General features: G+C 37.4%; 1 protein-coding gene and 1 pseudogene across 8 annotated transcripts in view; both read right to left on the minus strand.

Annotated features, from left to right (window-relative positions):
* Window positions 1–19,195, minus strand: part of ENOX1 (ecto-NOX disulfide-thiol exchanger 1) — a 726,395-nt gene that overhangs the window by 223,370 nt on the left and 483,830 nt on the right. The gene's annotated exons all lie outside the window — the stretch shown is intronic.
* On the minus strand, window positions 12,166–17,868 carry LOC138146759 (vacuolar protein sorting-associated protein 35 pseudogene; annotated as a pseudogene).

Here is a 19,195-nt window from a genome sequence, read left to right on the forward strand (position 1 = left end):
GGGGGGGGGGGGGGGGGGGGGGGGGGGGCGGGGGGGGGGGGGGGGGGAGGAGGAGGAGGGGGAGGATGCTATCTCAACTTCCCTATTGGAAATCTTCAAGGAAATACTGAAGGACCTCTTGCCAGGCATATTATAGGGGGGACTGTTTTTTAGATGTGGGTTGAGCTGGACTAGACTCCCCCCTGCCTAAGGTCCATTCAACTTTGAGATCCCATGATTTTACTGGCAATTTTGGCAGCCTCTTGGACAATCGTAGTCGCTAATTTCTCTGAGCAAGAAAGTAAAGAAAAATATTTAACTAACAAATTGCCATTTAAAACTAAATTAGATATTTGAGTTGAATGTGATTCAATATCATGAATCTGTGTAATGGTGCTTTCCACTTCAGTGAAGGAATATGGAATACTGAGAGACTTCAATCCTAGTTAAAATAAAAAAAAAGAATGAATGAATGACCCAAAGATATTTGTCTAAGTCCAACATTTTTAAAATGTTGCAAAAGAGATTTCATTTGAAATTATGCATTTTATGTTTGACTTTAAAATTATGTTTCTGTTATTCATTTCCCGATTTTATATCTTATTCTAGTCACTAGCCATCATTTCTTAAATTAAGTTTTTTACAAACTTTTTATGTTTAAAAATCCCTTTTCAACATTTTAATTTCCATTTCTTGTTAAATGTCTGTGACTTAGGTCCTCCTCTCCCTAACCCATACATCTTAACAAATGAGGAGGGAAAGCTTTAGGATTGTTTTCAAAGTTCTGCATGAAGCTGTAACCACATTGGAGCATTTAGGATTCATGATCACTTTTCCCTGGCTGATATTCCTGCTCTATCTACAACCTTTTAACGGTTACCTTCATCCTTATGTGATCCATACCTATTCCTGAGGCCCCTTTGGGACAAAATTTTGAAATTCTCATTTCTTTTTTGCTGTTTTGGAGGGCAATTGGGGTTAAGTGACTTGCCCAAGGTCACATGGCTAGTATTAGTGTTAAGTGTCTGAGGCCGGATTTGAACTCAGGTCCTCCTGACTCCAGGGCAGGTGCTCTATTCATTGCACCACCTAGCCACCCTGGGACAAAATTTTTATACACGGCTATGGTTCTGAAGGAAACAAGGGGAAAAGGAGTTAGAATCTATGACCTAGGCATCCTCTCTGACTTATGTCTGATAACAATAGGAGAATATCTGGAACAGAAAGAAAATGGGGGAGAGAGGGAAGAAGGGATGAATCCTAAGGGCTTAGGTTTGCATCCTAGTTCCGTTATTAAATACCTATGTGAACTTGAGCAAATAATAGAGGTCTTAGTTTTCTCATTTACAAAAATGAGGAGGTTGGACTACATAATATCTAAAGTCCCATTTAACATAGGATCTTACTATTATCAATTAGTATTAGGATCCTATCATTACAGCCTATATCTGGATGTCTTTAGCACCTACTATGTGTGCAGGGCATTTCCTGAATGATGGCTATATGCTAAGCATGTTGGATTGAGGTCTGTAGGGGAATCCAGGCAGAGAAGTCTAAGCAGTTCTAGTGTGTGTGAGTGTGTGTGTGAGTGTGTGAGTGTGTGTGTGTGAGTGTGTGTGAGTGTGAGTGTGAGAGTGTGTGTGAGTGTGTGTGAGTGTGTGAGAGTGTGAGTATGTGAGTGTGTGTCAGAGAGTGTTTGTGTGAGAGTGAGTGTGTGTGTGAGTGTGTGTGAGTGTGTGTGTGTGTGAGTGTGTGTGAGTGTGTGTGAGAGTGTGTGTGAGTGTGTGTGAGTGTGTGTGAGTGTGTGAGTGTGAGTGTGTGTGAGTGTGTGTGTGTGTGTGAGTGTGCATTTAATTTCACCATCCTTAGCAGTAGCAGGTCAAGATATCATACTCCTCAATAGGATCTTACATTTAGGTAAACTGAGGTACAAAGCAGTCACGTGCCACGGGTCAGATGCCAAGTTGGGATAGAACAGCAACTGTATTTTTCCCGTGCTAACCTCTTGGAAATTCCATGGTCAGAAAAGAAGACTTGGAAAAGGAGTATAATAACAGGTACTTAATTGGTAGTTGGCCCCACAGGGCAGAACTCTGCACAATGGCAGAAGATGCAGAGACGTGAATTTAGTGAAAGGAACATGCACATGCATGCACATGCACACGCACACACACACACACACTACCGAAACCACCACCACTAAGAAAAACAGTAACAGAAAACCTTTTAACAATTTTTTAACAATTGAGTTAACTCAATTTCCCTATTGGAAATCTTCAAGGAAATACTGGAAGACCACTTGCCAGGCATGTTGTAGGGGGGACTGAGTTGCCTCAAATGATGAATTCACTTAGGAAATGCCCAAATTATCTTTCAACACTGAAAATAGTTGGGAAGAGAAAATTTAAGTATTATAGCTGATGTGTGTGGTAGAACCAAAGGCAAGGCAAGGCAAGGCAACAATCTTCCAGGACAAAGTAAAGAACCAGCTAGAAAAACATTTAACATGGGGATAAAGAGCAGGGAAATATCAGTCTGGGAGAAAGAAAAATCGGGAATGTAAAGCTATTGCCATCAGAAGCCCTAAAACAGAAACTGCAAGGAGCTTTTCAGCTGAGAGGCATTCTTGTGAGAGAAAACTATACGTTCAGGTGTTATGGATCTTCATTTTATCACTTTAGCCATGGTTTTATACATAGGGGGAAAAATCAGCTTCTAAACGCTTTGTCATGTTGGGCAGTGATGGACAGGGGATGACAACTCTTCAACATGACTGAACTTTATTCTTTCAAAAGCTCTGGAAATCTCTGCAGTATCTTGGCTGGATATAAGGCATCAAATACTAAAGAGAAAGGAGTATTATCACTACAATGTACTACTAGTGCTTCAGTATATAAATGTGAACCTCCCCCCCACACACACACACATACACACACACACACACACACACACACACACACACACACACACACACACACACACACACCCTTTCTGTTTAATTAACATTTAAAAAAATCAACCCCAATTTAACTTTCCATAAGGCTGACTCTGTTAATACAAGCAGTGGTGGAAACACCGCCTTAACATTTGCACAAGTCCAAGAAGAATTACAGTTCCCTTCCTTTAAAAGTACCAATAATAGCAGGTAAAAGAATTCAACAAAGATACTTTAAGATGAGATATTTATTCTAAGGGTTCAGCTCTCATCACATTACCAGGAGGGGACAGAGGGTGAATGACACTTTCATGATTGGTCAATATGGTTGATCTATCTCTGCCCTAGACCTTATGACCTCAATTACAATGGCAGGCATCCAACATGGTTCAGGTACCATATTTTCTAGGAAAGGCTGTCTTGTGGGAAAGACAAAGTAACATTTAAGATATATATTTCTTGTCAATTCTCTCTTCCACCCCCAAGTACAAAATAAGATACAGTGTAAGCTCTGAGATCCAATTTCAAAATTCTATGATTCCAAAGAATATAGGACTTCACATAGTTAATTATGTAATCTCATCAGCCAAAGAGGTCTACTAACCTGCAGATTACAGTGGAAATGACATAAAATAATCAGGATTCTGAAATGGTAGACTACTCAGAATGTGTGACATGATTCAAATATCAGGTTTGAAGTTAGAAGAATGAGGTAAAATTGCCCCTCCTCAAGTACAGAATAGAGAGTAGCATACTTAAACATGTAGGATTATCCCAAGGAAAGAATTCCTACAAGGTACTTGTATCAGTACAAACTGTGCAGACATGAGCAAAGTGGAATATTTTGGCTCCCACTGACAACAGCAAGGGCATCTTCATTTAACTTGATTGTGGTCCTATTCAGAAGATAACATTGTTCTTGAGTTATAAAAAAGTGGTCTCTTGATTCTACTGAGCTGAATAGTTCCACCAGCACCAGGAAATGAGTATGTGGAAAGAAAGCATGATTTATAATCACTGGAACATGGTGGTCCAGGCTCAGGAGTTAATGACAGCTTGACATTCCAGAAAACTCCTTCATACTTGGGAGTTTGATGCCATGGAATACTGCTGGAATGTCTTAAAAGGAGTTGCCTTTGAAGAAGATATAAAGGGCAGAAACCAAATAATCCCGGGAAGACTGGAATCTTTAACTTTGTTTTACAGTGAGATAAATAATGGCAGTCAACATACATGATCCTGAAAGTTCCAATTAAACATTTCTTTTACCACACAATTATCTGATGAGTTGACATGATGAAGAGCTTGCATATTCATCTTTTGTTGTTTCCATGATTAGGACATCACTGAAATATGACACCATGCTCAAGAGTTCATTAAGAAGTCTTAATGAACACCTGGAAAATTTCAGGTGCAATAGAGATTCCTAACTAAAGGCACTTAGCTTGGAATGCCTGAAAATAAGTGACTGAGTTTCTACAGTGGTATATAGTACATGATCAACCACCAATAAACTTGGGCAAAGTCAGTTTTGCAAGGGCATTTCCTCTAGCAAGAACATCAAAGAATTGTTGAGTTGTAGACACCAGATCTGGAGGTTGCTTAAGTAAACAGCAGTCTCCACAAAGTCTCACCTTAGATTAGGCTTTGTCACCAGTGCAGTCTGTGTGAGCCATCAGTTAGGTAGAACTGGTCTGAGGACATAATGCTTGATTACTTACTGAAACTTTTCTTCAATTTTTCCCTTTGAACAAAAGGTAAACTGTCAAGTGAAATCCTATAGTGGCTGAACATGATCATAGATTTAGAGTTGAAAGAGATGGAAAAAAAAACTTAGCAAAACAATGGATGAAAAATGAACATTGACCATGAGGAATAATTCATTTGGAGGGCTTGTAAACTGAGGTGGTAACAGAATATTTGTACCTTCATCACTAAATCAGGCAGGAAGACATCATGGATAGAGTGAATGGAAACAAAGTGACTTGGATTAATTTCAACCACACATATAATATCAAACAATAAAGAAAATATTCATGAAGATCAAAGTATAAATGTTCATCTACATTACTATGTCTACAGTGTGATATGCACCAGGATACTGATCCAATTAAATTCCACATTCCAAATTAAGGTCCTACCATGCAAGGCATATGTAGAGACAATGTGAAATAATAGATGGAGTCAGGAGGATTGTGCTCAAATTAAGGCTCTGAAACTTAGTAGTTGTGTCCCCCTGGGCAAATTCACTTCGCTTTACTGAAGCAACACCCTAGTACTTATCTACTAAGAAGAAACAGCTCAAATGAGGAAGGGATATTCCACACCAGGAATCCTCCATGTAGAGGAGATTATGGATCTTTTGCATACACGCATATTGCAAAACACTAAAGTGGGTGCTGGGGATAACTAAAGCAATCTTCTCCCTCTTCAAATCTCTGCCCTTAGGAGTTTATATTGATGGTAGGGAGGAGGATGATATGCAAACAGATAAGATTAATACAATGTAGGATTTGAGGAAGGCAAAAGAAAAGTACAGTCAGAAGACTCTAGGAAGTAAAGGAAATTTTTAAAAACTCTTTTGCCCAATTATATGGTAACAAAACTGGCAACTGAGAGGAAACAGATGAATACTTAATATAAAAGATTAACAAAGAAGAAATAGACCAAATAACTTGATATCAGAAAAAGAAATAGAACAAGTCATAAATGAATTCCCAAGGTAGGGGAAAATGCCTCGAGGACCAAACAGATTTACAGCTGAATTTTATCAGAAATTCAAAGAACACACAAAAACCATGTGACCTTGGGCAAGTCACTTAACCCCAATTGCCCTACCTTCCCCCTCCAAAAAGAAAAAAAAAAGAAAAGAAAGAAATTCAAAGAACAATTAATTTCAATACTACCTAAAAATTATTTGCAAAAATAAGAAAAAAAAAAGATATCCTTCCAATCTCTCTATAATACAAAATGTGGTATTGATAAACTAAATCATGGAGGAACAAATAAGAGAAAGAAAATTTCAGAACAAAAAAAATCATAAATTAGCAAATAACAACATACTAGAATGAGGTTGGGCTTATATCATGAATGCAGTATTGAATCAACATAAAGAAGAATAAAAATATAACAAAATATGTTGACAGTATAAATAATAAAAATATAATTCTGTCAATAGATACTGGAAATGCTTTTGGCAAAGTCCAACACTCTCTATTAAAAATTCTAGAAATCATAGGAATAGACTTTTCCTAAATATAGTATATAGTAAGATCCAAGAGCAAACTTTATGTAAAATAAAGAAAAGTTAAAGGCCTTTTCCAGTAAGATTAAGGCAAAAGGAAGGAAAAGCATTATTATCACTCCTATTTACCATAATGCTAGAAATGCAAGCTTTAGCAAAAAAAAAAAAAAAAACAGAAAAAGATACTGAGGTAATATGTATAGGCAAAGAGGAAACAAAATTATTATTTTTTTTCCCAGATTCCATAATGGTGAATTTAGAAAACTGTAGAGGGTCAAGTAAAAATTAATTGAAATAACTTAAGCAGTTACAAGATATAAGATAAATTCACATGAATTATTATTATTTCTATTTATAACCAACAAAGAGTAGGCAAAGCTAGAAAGAGAAATTTCATTCAAAATAACTACAGAAGTTGTAAAATAATAGGGAGTGTATTCTCCCAAGATTTTCCCAAGGACTACATAAATTTAACTATAAAAATTTTTGAAGAAATAAAGACAGACCTAAATAACTAGAAAAACATTTACTGCTCATGGATAAGTCAAACCCATAGAATAAAATACAATGCTATTTAAATTAATTTACTTATTCAGTAGAAAAAGAAGATTTTATAGACCTAGAAAAATATAGTGAAATTCATATGGAAGAATGAAAGGTCAAGAATCTCGAAGGTAGTAATGAAGACAAGTGGGAAGGAAAGGGTCTATCAGTACCATATCTTAAACTTTACCAAAAAGCAGTAATCATTTAAATGATCCATACTAGTGAGGAGAGACAGACAGAAAGAAAGACACACACAGAGAGACAGAGAGACACAGACAGAGACAGACACAAAAAGAGAAGGGGTGGTGGTGGTAGAAATTAGACATGGTGGCATAGTGCTTAATAAACCAAAAGACTCCAATTACTGGGAGAACTGACAATTTGACAAAAATTGCTGGGAAAAACTGGCTTAGATGAACACCTCGTAATATACACCAAGATAAATTCCAAATGCAATATGACATAGACGTAAAAATCATATAATAAACAAATTAGAGGAGCAAAGAATAAATTATCTTAATTGAGGAAAGAATTCATGACTAAAGTCATAGAGCTTTATACAAGATAAAACAGACAATTTTCTTATTATAAAATTTAAAAGTTTTCACACAAATAAATCTAATGGGAAACAAATAACTGGGAAAAATTCTTTCCAACATTTCTCTGATAAAGGTCTAATATCCAAGATATGTAAGGAACTGGTTCAAATTTATAAGACTAAAGGTAATTTCCCAACAGATAAATGATCAAAATATATGAAAAGGCAATTTTCAACAAAAGAAATCTGCACTATCAACAATCTTATGAAAAGGTGCTCTAAGTCATTAATAATTATAGTTATGCAAATTAAAGAAAATTTAAGGTTCTACTTCACACCTATCAGACTGGAAAAGATGAAACAGTGAAATGATCAATGTTGGAGGGGCTGTGAGAAAACCAGGATGTCAGCACACTACTGGCGGAATTGTGGATTGGCTGTCATTCTGGAAAGCAATTTGGAACTATGCTGAGAGAGCTAGCAAACTATATATAACTTTTGACCCAGCAATGCTACCTCTAGGCTTGTACTTCAAAAAAATTAAAGATAAAAAGGAAATGTACGTACAATAATATTTATAGCAACTCTTTTCATTGCAGCTAAATAGTGGAAACTAAGGAGGTGTTCTCCTATGGGAGAATGGTTAAATAAATGGTGTTATATAAAAGTAATGGAATGCCATTGTGCCATAAGAAATGATGAAGTGGTCTATTTCAGAGGAAACTGGGAAGACCTCTATGAAGTGCTGCAGAGAAAAGTGAGCAGAAATAGAACAATTTATATAATGATAACATTATAAAGAAAAGCAACTCAGAAAAATATAGAACTCTCATCAATACAAAGATAAGTCACAAGTATAAATGATAAATGAGACATTTCACTTATCTCCTGACACAGAGGTGAAACCAAAACGCAGAAAGAAACAAAGATTTTCTGACATGGCCAACAGAAGAATTTCTTTTATTGGAATACTATGAATACTAAGTATTAAACTAAGTATTAAAGGCTTTAATCAAAAACATTAATTGATCAATGAGGGCAGGTAGAAAGAGGAGTTTTTAAAAGTTTATTAATTGAAAAAATAAAAATAAGCTTTTTTAAGAAAAAAAAAGAAAATTTGAAAGAGAGCATTTTAATATGGGGAGGTTTGAGAAGTCTGTGGAGAAAGTGATAAATGTGCTAAACTTAGAAGTCAGAGAAAGACTTGAAAGGCAGTAATGAGAAAGTATATTCTAGGCATTGGAGATGGATTTCATAGATGCAAAAGAGTAGTAGATGGCATACTAAGTTCAACAAACAGTTTGGTTTGGTTTGGCTTCAACACATGGAGGGAGATAACATGAAACAAAGACAGTATATGGCAGGTTGGAGCCAGATTGCGAGAATTCTTAAAAGGGAGATCAAGGATTTTGTATTTTACCTTAGAAGTAATAGGGTGTTACTAAATGGTTTTGATCAAATCAAAACCTGTGCATTAGGAAGAATTCCCCCCCCCCTCAGTTATACAAAGGATGACTCAGAATAGTGAGATTTAAGACAGAAAGATAAGTAAAGAAATGATCACCATCATCCATTGAAGAGATAAGGCTTTGAACTAGGATGGTATTAGTGTGAGTGGAGACAAAGGGATGGATACAAGAAAGTGATCAATTGAAAAAATGTGTCAAGTAAGTAGATTTGGGGTAAGGGGTATTCAGAAAGAAAAGAGTCAAAAATGTTTTGGAAAGAAGAGAAGACTGCATTCACCCATATTGCAATGGAAAAAAAAAATTATACCCAAAACGTCTCTGGGGAACTGTATGAAAAATGAGGTATTCCAGTGGGAGTTAGGGGTAGTGGGTGTATTGGAAAGAAAATACTGTGTGAAAAGATATCAGGGAGAATATGTGGTAAAGATGATGGACCCTAAGAGATGTGATACGACAGCACTATAAACAGCTGACTGGATGTCTGAAAACTACAGATGTGTCAAAGGTTATTTGAACAGAGATGGAAACAATGAATACAAGATTGGGAACACGGGCTATGAGTGTGTATCTGAATCCAAATAACATGACATTGACTTCCTCTTGTAAGTTTCCAGTTCATCAGAGAACACGCTGAGAAATGTGTTGATAATATCCTGTAATTGAGTTTGTTCTTATAATTTCAATACCATATGGAATGATTTCTAGTGGTTTTGAACCTGGTTCTTTCCTAAGAAGCTTTCAGGTCACCACTGAACATGCCATGCTGGAAATTTATAACACAGCTTCCAGTAATATCAACCAGATTATCATTGTAACCTTGAAGAATACGTTATGACCTACTTGAGCATTTTAGTAACTTGTCCCATGAAAAAATTATATGGAAGATGTCTTTATTGATTCAACCAAGTCATCTAATGCCAAATTATGAGAAATAACATATTTCTCAGAATTCCAGTGATCACCATGTTTATATTTCTAGGGGTTGATTAAAGAATTAAACAGGAATAAAGGGGTTTGGATTGCATTTGAGAAATCCTATAGCTATAGGATCAATATCACATTGCTTTCCAATGCAATAGGGCAGCTAGGTGGCACAGTTGATAGAGCACCAGGCCTGGAGTCATGAAGACCTGAGTTCAAATTTGGCCTCAGATGCTTAGTAGCTATGTGACCTTGGGCAAGTCACTTAACTTTGTTTGCCTCAGTTTCCTCATCTGTAAAATGAGCAGGAGGGGAAAAAATGACAAAACTTCAGTATCTTTGCAAAGAAAACCCCAAATGGAATCACACAGAATTGGAAATAACTGAAAAATGGCTAAACAACAACGAAATCAAAAATGGAGAAATTCATGGTGGTCAAAGTAGGGTGCGAAATATTTCTGATAGCAACTGGTGCACATAAAGAAAATAGGGGACAGCACTGAAGAAATGTATGACTGAAAAATAAAATGGGCTGATCATATTGTAAGAATAAGAAATAGCAGCTGGACAGACCAAGGGCTGAATTGATACTCATGAAACATGACAACACCTAAAGAAAGAGCTCTGGGCTCTGGGCAGACCTATTGTGAAGGGTCTAGGCAAGAACATGACTAAGAATTGCATAGAATGACATGCGACAGATAGTCTGTGATCTTCCCAGCTCAAGTACTACCTTCTGCATAGATTTTCCTGATTCCTTCCCCCACTGCTATTAGTACTTACCCTTCTCATATTTATTTACTTATTTTGTATACCTATATGTGTACATGATTTCTTGCTGGAAAGAATGTAAACTCCTTGAGGGCAGGATTGTTTGATTTTTGTCCCGGTATCTCTAGCCCACAGAAGGCACATAAAAAATATTTGCTGATGTCTTGCTTTCTTGATCACAGTGACAGAGGGAATATACATATAATCATTGAGAACACAATACACTACATTCTCTTCTGAGTCCATTTCTTTCTTGTACTCATTGCCATTTATAAGTGCTACAGCAAATCCCCTAGAATTCTAGGGTCTTTTTTTCAGTGATTCTATGAATGTGATACTATTCCAGGTCTTTGCTCTCCTGTGAAGAATTAAGATCACCTGAAGGCAGACAATATGAACTGTTGTAATAGGTCTGGGGTTTCTTTTGATGGATTATGCTTGAAAGACTCCCTTCAAGGGGAGTCTTTTTTCTTGAAAAAAATACAGATTTACCACCCAGTAGGATTCCATGCAGCAGAGAAGTGGGATTATTATGGTGGCTTAGGGTTTCCGGGCATTTTGTTTCTGTCTAGGGCTATATTCTGTTGGTTGGCTAGCTCTCTCAAGGAAGAGGATCAAGAACATAAATAGTGTGTGTTCCCTTTCTAGGGTTTCATGTGCTTCAGGTCACAGTTGTTATGATGCCCCAGAGTCTAGTTTTAGTCTTATGATAAGGGAAGGTCTGTGATAAATTTGTTTTACAGGTTGAGTGGAAATTGCCTATCTGATCAAATAGCCTAAGATTCCTACTCACATCCGTTAAGGCTTTGCTACTTCAAGGCTAGGGATATGACACTAATACACACACATAACGCCCTTTAAATTTAGAAAGGCCTCATATAAAAATGTTGCTACATGTGAGATATGATATAATCATACTCAACCAGAGTAAAGTATATAAATATGTATCCCAAGTCATTGCCGTGTTTTTCAATACACTAGCCCACGCTGTAAATAGTAAGGCTATTTTTACTACAACATTATCAGCTACTGAGTACCTATTGGGTATTGGATGGGTGGCTCTCTTAGATTTTTATTATAGATCTTTCCACATTCCTCAACACAGTCAAGCTGTATTCAGCAAGCCAACTTCAGATTGAGTTTATGCCAATATTATCCATGCTGAAGAGCGTGAAGATACAAAGCATGGATTTACATACTGGGCAAAGTGTTAGGCTGGTTAATCTATATTCAATGTAATACAGAAAAGAAAAATTTGCATTGGCCACATAAGCCTGGACAAAAACGTTCATTTGGGATCCTATGATCTCATTAGCATTATTTAACCATGGTTTCATATATTTCAAGTCAACACTAAATGAAAAAAAAATGGCAAGGTCTTCACATTAAAAAAAAAAAAAAGGCCAACTGTCTAGCTATACTTGCCACTCATACCACAGCAAGATAATTTTAATCTATCAAAAACTGAAAGATCACCTAGTTAAGAGGAGGAGATACATGATAATTGTAATATCACAGGATTTCAAAGTGTAACTTGAGAAACTGTGCTGCACAGAGGATAGGGAGCTGGCCTTGAGACAGGGAAAACCTGTGGTTCAAATATAGTCTTTGATACATCTGGCCATGTGACCTTAGTCAAGTCACTTAACTTTTTTGTGCTCCAGGAAGTTAAGACTGCAAGTTAAAAAAAAAAAACAACTGAACTTCATTATTGGAAAGAGTTTCCTCACCTGACATTTCTCTATACTAATGGATTTGCAAGTACAGTCCTTATCCTATATCACTACCCATCATTTCTATTGGCTTAAGAATTGAAGCCAAAAATTAGTTAGCATTCATGGGATATCCTTCTGGAGCAAAAGTGGTGTGCCATGGGGGTCTGTTCTGGGATCAATTATATTCTAAATCTTTCTAGCCTAGGGTTGGAAGTGACCTTGGAGACTACACAGGTCTTACTTATCTCCACAGGGCTCTTCTTTGGGGTCTCAAAGCTATGTCAGTGAAGTGACAAGCTCTGTCACTCTGGGTCATGATGGGCTAAGTTCTGGGAACACAAATAGGCATGCTTCCATGGGTTTTAAAAATAATCTGATGAGGTTGTTTCAGCCATGTACATACAGTTCATGAGGAGAAGAACATAAGGTAAATCCAAAAATATGTGAAAAATATGTTTGCCATGAGAGCTGCTAACAAGTCTATATATGTGGGTTTCTGAGAAGGAACAGACAGTCCCAGAGTTGGAAAATGTTACTTATCATCAGATGTCTAGTTCGCTAAAGCAGTAGCGCCAAATGCAAATACAAACAGAGCTTTATGGGCCACATAAATTAACATTATCTATGTTGTGCTTCATTTTTATGTTTGTTAAACAATTCCCAAATACATTTTAATCTGGTTCGGGCAGCACTTGGGAGTTCTGAGGGACTTGAGTTTGACATCTCTGCACAGAGGCCTAAAAAAATGATCGGCAGCGAAGCCAAGTCTATCAATGGTGATTTTTTTCTCACTGTCTGCCAATATATCAGCGGTCAGGTTCTTGGTAAAGGGAAATCTCATGGTGTTCCACTGCTGGAATTCACTCTGTTAGTATATAACTCTCCCTTCTGACCCCTTCCTTGCCTTAAGTTCAGTTGTATGATAGGGTCTATGTCTTTATTTGAAATACGCATTTTGGTCCAGACCTGGATAGAAATGTCTCATGTATGTGTTCCTAAGGGCTCCTTGGAAGGGGTGTTGTTGGTTTATGTTTACCTGTAGCTATTCTGAGGAGTATTCATTCACTGAAGAAACTCGGTTCTGGATCAGGTCCAAGTCATACTTTTCCTAAAGAGTAACTCTGAGAAATCATTTATTTTTATTGTGTATAAATTATCCCCAGGGAAGCTAGGAGTACTAAGCCTAGAGTCAGGAAGATTCATCTTTGTGAGTTTAAATTCAGCCTTAGACACTAATTAGTTGTGTGACCCTGAACAAGTCACTTAACCCTGTTTGCCTCAGTTTCCTAATCTGTTAAATGAACTGGAGAAAGAAATGGCAAACCACTCCATTATCTTTTCCAAGAAAACCCCAAATGGGGTCACAAAGAGTCAGACATGACTGAAAACGACTAAACAACACGAATGACCCTGGTTCTATGGAAGATAAGAATTAAAATTTAAAATGACCTACCTTGATAATATGTAAACTTATCTGTGACCCCACCAATTTCCTGAGCATCCTGTGTAATTCTTGTCCATGTCCTTTTATATAAATAAGATATTTATTAATTGCTTGCTGTGTGCCAGGCATTGTGCTAAATGCTGGAGATGCAAATATGACAAATGAGATAGTTCCTAACCTCGAAGAGCTTACATTCTAAAGGGAAAATGCATGCACGTGTGTGCACGCACGCACGCACGCGCGTGCGCACACACACACACACACACACACACACACACACACACACACACACGAGGGTATTCGAGTGAAAGTTGACCACTGAGGAAGTGAAAAAGTCCAGAGATTTGATCTGAGCTCCAAGTGAAGTGAGCATGGCTGGGGCCCCTCATGAAATGGTAGTCCAGGTTAGGGATTTACTAATCAGATAATTATCCCTCTCCCTGTTTCTATCAAAATAGTCAGTTACTTGCATGGGAATCATTATTAAAATAAGGTTTAGTTCCCCAGGAGAGAGATTTCTTCAGGGTGGGAAGAGGTTTGCCCCAACATACTGAGCTTCCTTACTTTGACCTTGATAAAGAAGGGTGGGATGGGGGAAGAAAGGATGGTTCTTCAATAATAGATTAAACTTCATAAGCATAAGTACCCATAAAAATGGGTTATTTTAATGATGAATTTTTAAAGGTACATCCCTAACCTCTGAGGATGATTTCAGAAAAAGTATTTTGTCACATTAACTGCTTTCTCTGTCAGGGACAGAATGCTGGATGGTATAGACCTATGGGTCTGATTCATTATAGATTTTCTCATATCTTATATGCTCCTAATATTATTATGTACTATATATAAGTGATGACTGTGACATTACAGTCATAACCTTTAAATTAATAATAAGAACAAAAGAACTGTCGTTCTGGTTCACATTCAATATGATTTCATATGGATAGTACTTGATTTAACCAAATATATTATGAATATATGCACCAAACTATACAATCTTGAAGTCAACAAGAAACTGTGTTAGAGACTGCATATCAACTGGACCATATCTCAGTCCATAAGGTGTGTGTGTAAGGAATTGCTGAGAATTCTGACATCTGAGTTGTGTTTAGTTATTTTTCTTTTTTTGTTATAGCAATTTTATTGTTTCACTGGTACAAAATCATGATACTTGTATAATGCATTTCCCCTAAATTTACAACTATGGTTATGCATAAACAATATAGATTACAATTTCTCTATTTCTATACTATTTAGGAGAAAATTTCCTTTATAAATATGCCCAATGATGAGCATAGGCCCCTAAAAGATGTCCAGAAATGCAAAATAGAAACTTCTGGTTTTAACTATGGTGATTTAAAACTCTCAAACATGGATTAATATACTCTAGTTTTAGGGGAAATATTAAACATTAAAGAAAAGCTCAAACTGAATTTAACATACAAAATCCCTCCCACCCCCAAATCAGATCTCTTGTAAAAATCAAGATGTACTACAGACCACAAAAACAGATAGCACTAGTTACTTCCTGGTTAGTACTCCCTAGGAATGAACAAAATTATAGAAGCAACAAACAGTGAAGAGAAACAGAAAGAGAAGTTGAAAGAACAGATTTGAATATCAGGAATAAAAAAAACAAAACAATTCACTCATGCTAATTATGCTGATCGGATTGGATTGTTGGATGACCCAACTTGAATACTTGTGTAATGGTAATGGGAATTTGAAGTTCTTCCCTGCCCCTTAATAAACCTAAGGGAATTGCATTGGCACAACAACTTGTGAAGTGAATTAATCTGTTGGGGTCCTGAAGGTGCAGTTCAAGAGGTGCTGAATGAAATATATCACAGATAAGAGAGAGGTAACCTAACTTGGTATTTCTATGTGTGTGCATGGGAGAAATAATCTAGCATAATTTTTAAAAATACTGCACATAAATGGAAAGAAGTAGAGTGTGTCTGCATTTCTTCTCTTTAAAGGACAAGACCTTTGTAGATTGGCACCTCAGATTATGGTGATTCTCTCCTCAAGTGCAAATGCTCCAGGGTTTTGTGAAAATGTTTGTTAATCTGTTCTGCTTCTTCACTGGATTCAAGATCTGGAAGGTCTTCTCTTACCTTCTGGATAAGTTGATTCAAATAGTGAATTGTCACTGCATCATTTTCCTTTTCATAAAAATAGTTACATCTGCTCAGAAGTTTTATAAAAGCTGAACTGCAGTGAGGGATCCATGCACTGATTTGCTATCTTCAGAGCCTTCTTTAGGCATTCCATTATTTTCCTGCCTCCATGAAACTTTTCTCCATTCTTGTCTGGAAAAGATGGGCACACATGCTTACAACCTGACCCTGTCTGGCTTTTTAAGCAGTTTGGAAGCCATCATGGTGCACTGAGTCCTTAAGGGTTCACCGGTGTCTTCACTGAAGCACTCCATTCCTCTCAAATGTTCTGATGATCAAGGTGATGGCAGCCAGCTGGGCTTTAGAATCACTGATTTCATCTTCATACAGAGAAAATGCCTGGCACATAAATTCATATGTCACTGTTTCATGGTTTTCAAAACCCATTTCCCCAGTAGTTAGAGTCTTGATGGAAAAGTCATAGAGGCAGCTGTCAATTCTGCTTTGATTAGGGCATTGATAGTCTGATGTTCAAAGGAAAAAAAATCTGGCACTTTTTCTCTCACTTCTAATCCACTTTGGAATTTTCTTTGTAGCCAAAAGTCAGTTGGTATGCAGAAAATACCAAGAGAGGGAATATAAAGTGAATATGTTGGTTCCCACTGGCTCCAAAATGTTTCCATGTCATGTTTAAATCAGTCATTTCTGATCAGGGTCATCAGCAAAGTCTTCAGGGTCCAGGTCTTCCACAGGTTGATCTGGGTGGTCTTGAATCAACACTGATTGTATCCACCTGGTCTTGTGAGACAGTTTCAGTGTTATAATCCAGGACATTACTAAGTATGTAACAACTCATACTCTTTCTGGACTCATGGTCAAAATACTCAAAAAGGGGATAAAAATATTTTAACTTCAAGACTGTTAAGATGTTGTTATAGGTGTCAACAGGTATCTTCAACAGCCTCATGAGCTCCTCTAAAACTGCACTGCTGGTAGCTATGTGTTCAAGATTTAACTTATTAAATACTTCTGACATTGTTTCTAACACTATATCAATATAACCCTCACGATCTAGATAGCATGTCTTGGCAAGGTTAATGAGAGACACTTGGAAAGACACCATATCTTTTGAAGGCATGTCTTGTCTGGACTATATTACAGTAGCCACTTGCTGTGAAAATATATCAAAAAGTTTAATATCTTCTGGGATTCCAGGTCCACCTTCATGGTTAGCAAATAAAGCTAATCTATCAATTAAAGCAATGATTATGTTTTTCACATTTACATTTTGGTGTAACTCAGCACAGGCTTGAGGAAGGGGTTCAGGCTCTGTAGATAAAATTCATCAGGGAAGACCTGAATGATATGAGATACTCTTGGGCCAAGACATCCGTGCAATTCACAACTCATTCCAAGATACCAGTCAAAATTGTCTCTATATATCCCTCCATGTTCACCCCTTCCAGCTGACTGAGGTGGACAGAATTTGTTTCCACTAGGATTCTAAGTTCTTGTCTTTCCCTTTCTCGTTTCTCTCTATCCCAGCTATGTCCTTGATGATGCATTTGCACTCAGAGCTGGTGCATTTCTGAAATGTTTAGTAGTGCAAAATCCATAGAACCACTGATGCTCCCATTGTTTCTTCATCTGTTAGCTCTCCATCTGGCAATATATTTCTTGTACATTGAAGAAGGTAATTTCAAAGAAATAGACCTCTTAAGGGACCCTGTACACCATGGCATATCTCTACCAAATCATTCAAAATATCTTTTCTGGACTGAAGAAATGACTTGACATAAACAACTCCCACTATAATAAGTAGATAGAGTCTTGGAGTAATATTTCCAGCATACTGTATAAGTTCATAGGGATCTGTTACTTTCCTTCCTTCAGCAAATTAATCTGTCAAGTAGACCTCCAAATAGGGTAGTTCATCAGAAATAGCCATATAAAGTTCATAGTAGTTCTTTGGTGATAACCTAGATATTTGAAGTTCACCAAGCATATTAGAGGCATGTTTCAGAGGACCTATAAGCTTGATTCTGTCTAGGTATCATTTCATCTGTAATGATTAAACATTCACAGATTGAATAGCTTTATCTAGGAGCTTTTCCTGCTCAACCTACGGTGACTGCTGTGTGATAGGCATGGCCACTGCCTGGGTCCTACAGCAAGCAGCACGAGTCTGTTTAGTTATTTTTCAATCATGTCCAATTCTTCATGGCCCCATTTTTTACCTTCTTGGCAAAGATCCTGGAGTGGTTTGTCATTTCCTTCTCCAGCTCATTTTGCAGATGAGGAAACTGAGGCCTAACATGGTGAAGTAACTTGTCCAGGGTCACACAGCTGGTAAGTGTCTGAGGCCAGACCTGAACACACAAAGATAAGTCTTCCTGACTCCAAGCCCAACACTCTATCCACTGTGCCACCTGGGTTCCCCACGTCTAAATTTACTCCCCTAAAATTCTTTCCCTGCCTTGTTATATTTCTAAAGCTTCTTCTTCATCTTAGAAGGAAAATAGCTACAGCATGGTTAATCCTTATGTTAATAATAATTTATATCAAGCTAACCTGAAGTAGTTAACACAGCCTAGTGATATTAGAAACAGGAAGAGGGAGAATCATCTGGAGTGACAGAATGATGCACTAAGACAGAGGGCAAAAGAAACAGATACCCACGATGCCAATAGAATACTAGAAAAAAAAATGTTAGGCTCCCCTTTTCATGAGAAATCCACAAGTCTGGCTAATGTATTTCCTAGAACAGAGTATTCAACATGCTCGAGAAGGATTGTCTATTTATTTACTCAAAGGCGACAGATCCCATGGCATTAATAACAAAGTCTTCCCCAGTGAGCCCCTGCTGTTGATGTTTATAGGGCTGCAATTACAGAAATAGGGAGCTTGGTGAAAAGGGGAATGACACCATCCACACCAGCAGGATCCCTTTTGATTATAAAGAATGAGAGGCAGATGGTGAAGATTCTTCACTGAAATAAACACAAGGAAAGGTGACATGTTACTTCTGAGATTGACAGATGTGTATCCACACAAACACACACACACACATACCATATATGTTATATATAAACCTGGATATCGTCTAGTCCCATTCCCTCCTTTTACAATATGCAGAAACTGAGGACCCCAGAATTTAAGTGACTTATCAAAGATCACATAGTTACTAAGCAGCAGAGCTCGGATTCGAGCTGAGGTCTCCTAGTGGTAAATGAAGTGCCCTTCCAGAGAGACCACACTGTCTCTACTTTTCAGTGGTTCTGCTTCTCTAAGCAGCAGAAGCAGAGTGGGCAGCTAGGTGGTATGGTGGATAGAGCGCCAGGCCTGGAGTCAGGAGGATCTGAGTTCAAATCCAGCCTCGGACACTTCCTAGTTGTGTGACCTTGGCAGTTAACTTCACCTTGTTTGCCTCAGTTTCCTCATCTGTAAAATGAGTTGCAGAGGGGCGGCTAGGTGGTGCAGTGAATGGAGCACCAGCCCTGGAGTCAGAAGGAC

This window comes from Petaurus breviceps, unplaced genomic scaffold (genome assembly GCF_028583685.1).
Source record: "Petaurus breviceps papuanus isolate PSGF00001 unplaced genomic scaffold, PetGlider_PUasm1.0 90769, whole genome shotgun sequence".
In the NCBI taxonomy this organism is placed as follows: Eukaryota; Metazoa; Chordata; class Mammalia; order Diprotodontia; family Petauridae; genus Petaurus; species Petaurus breviceps.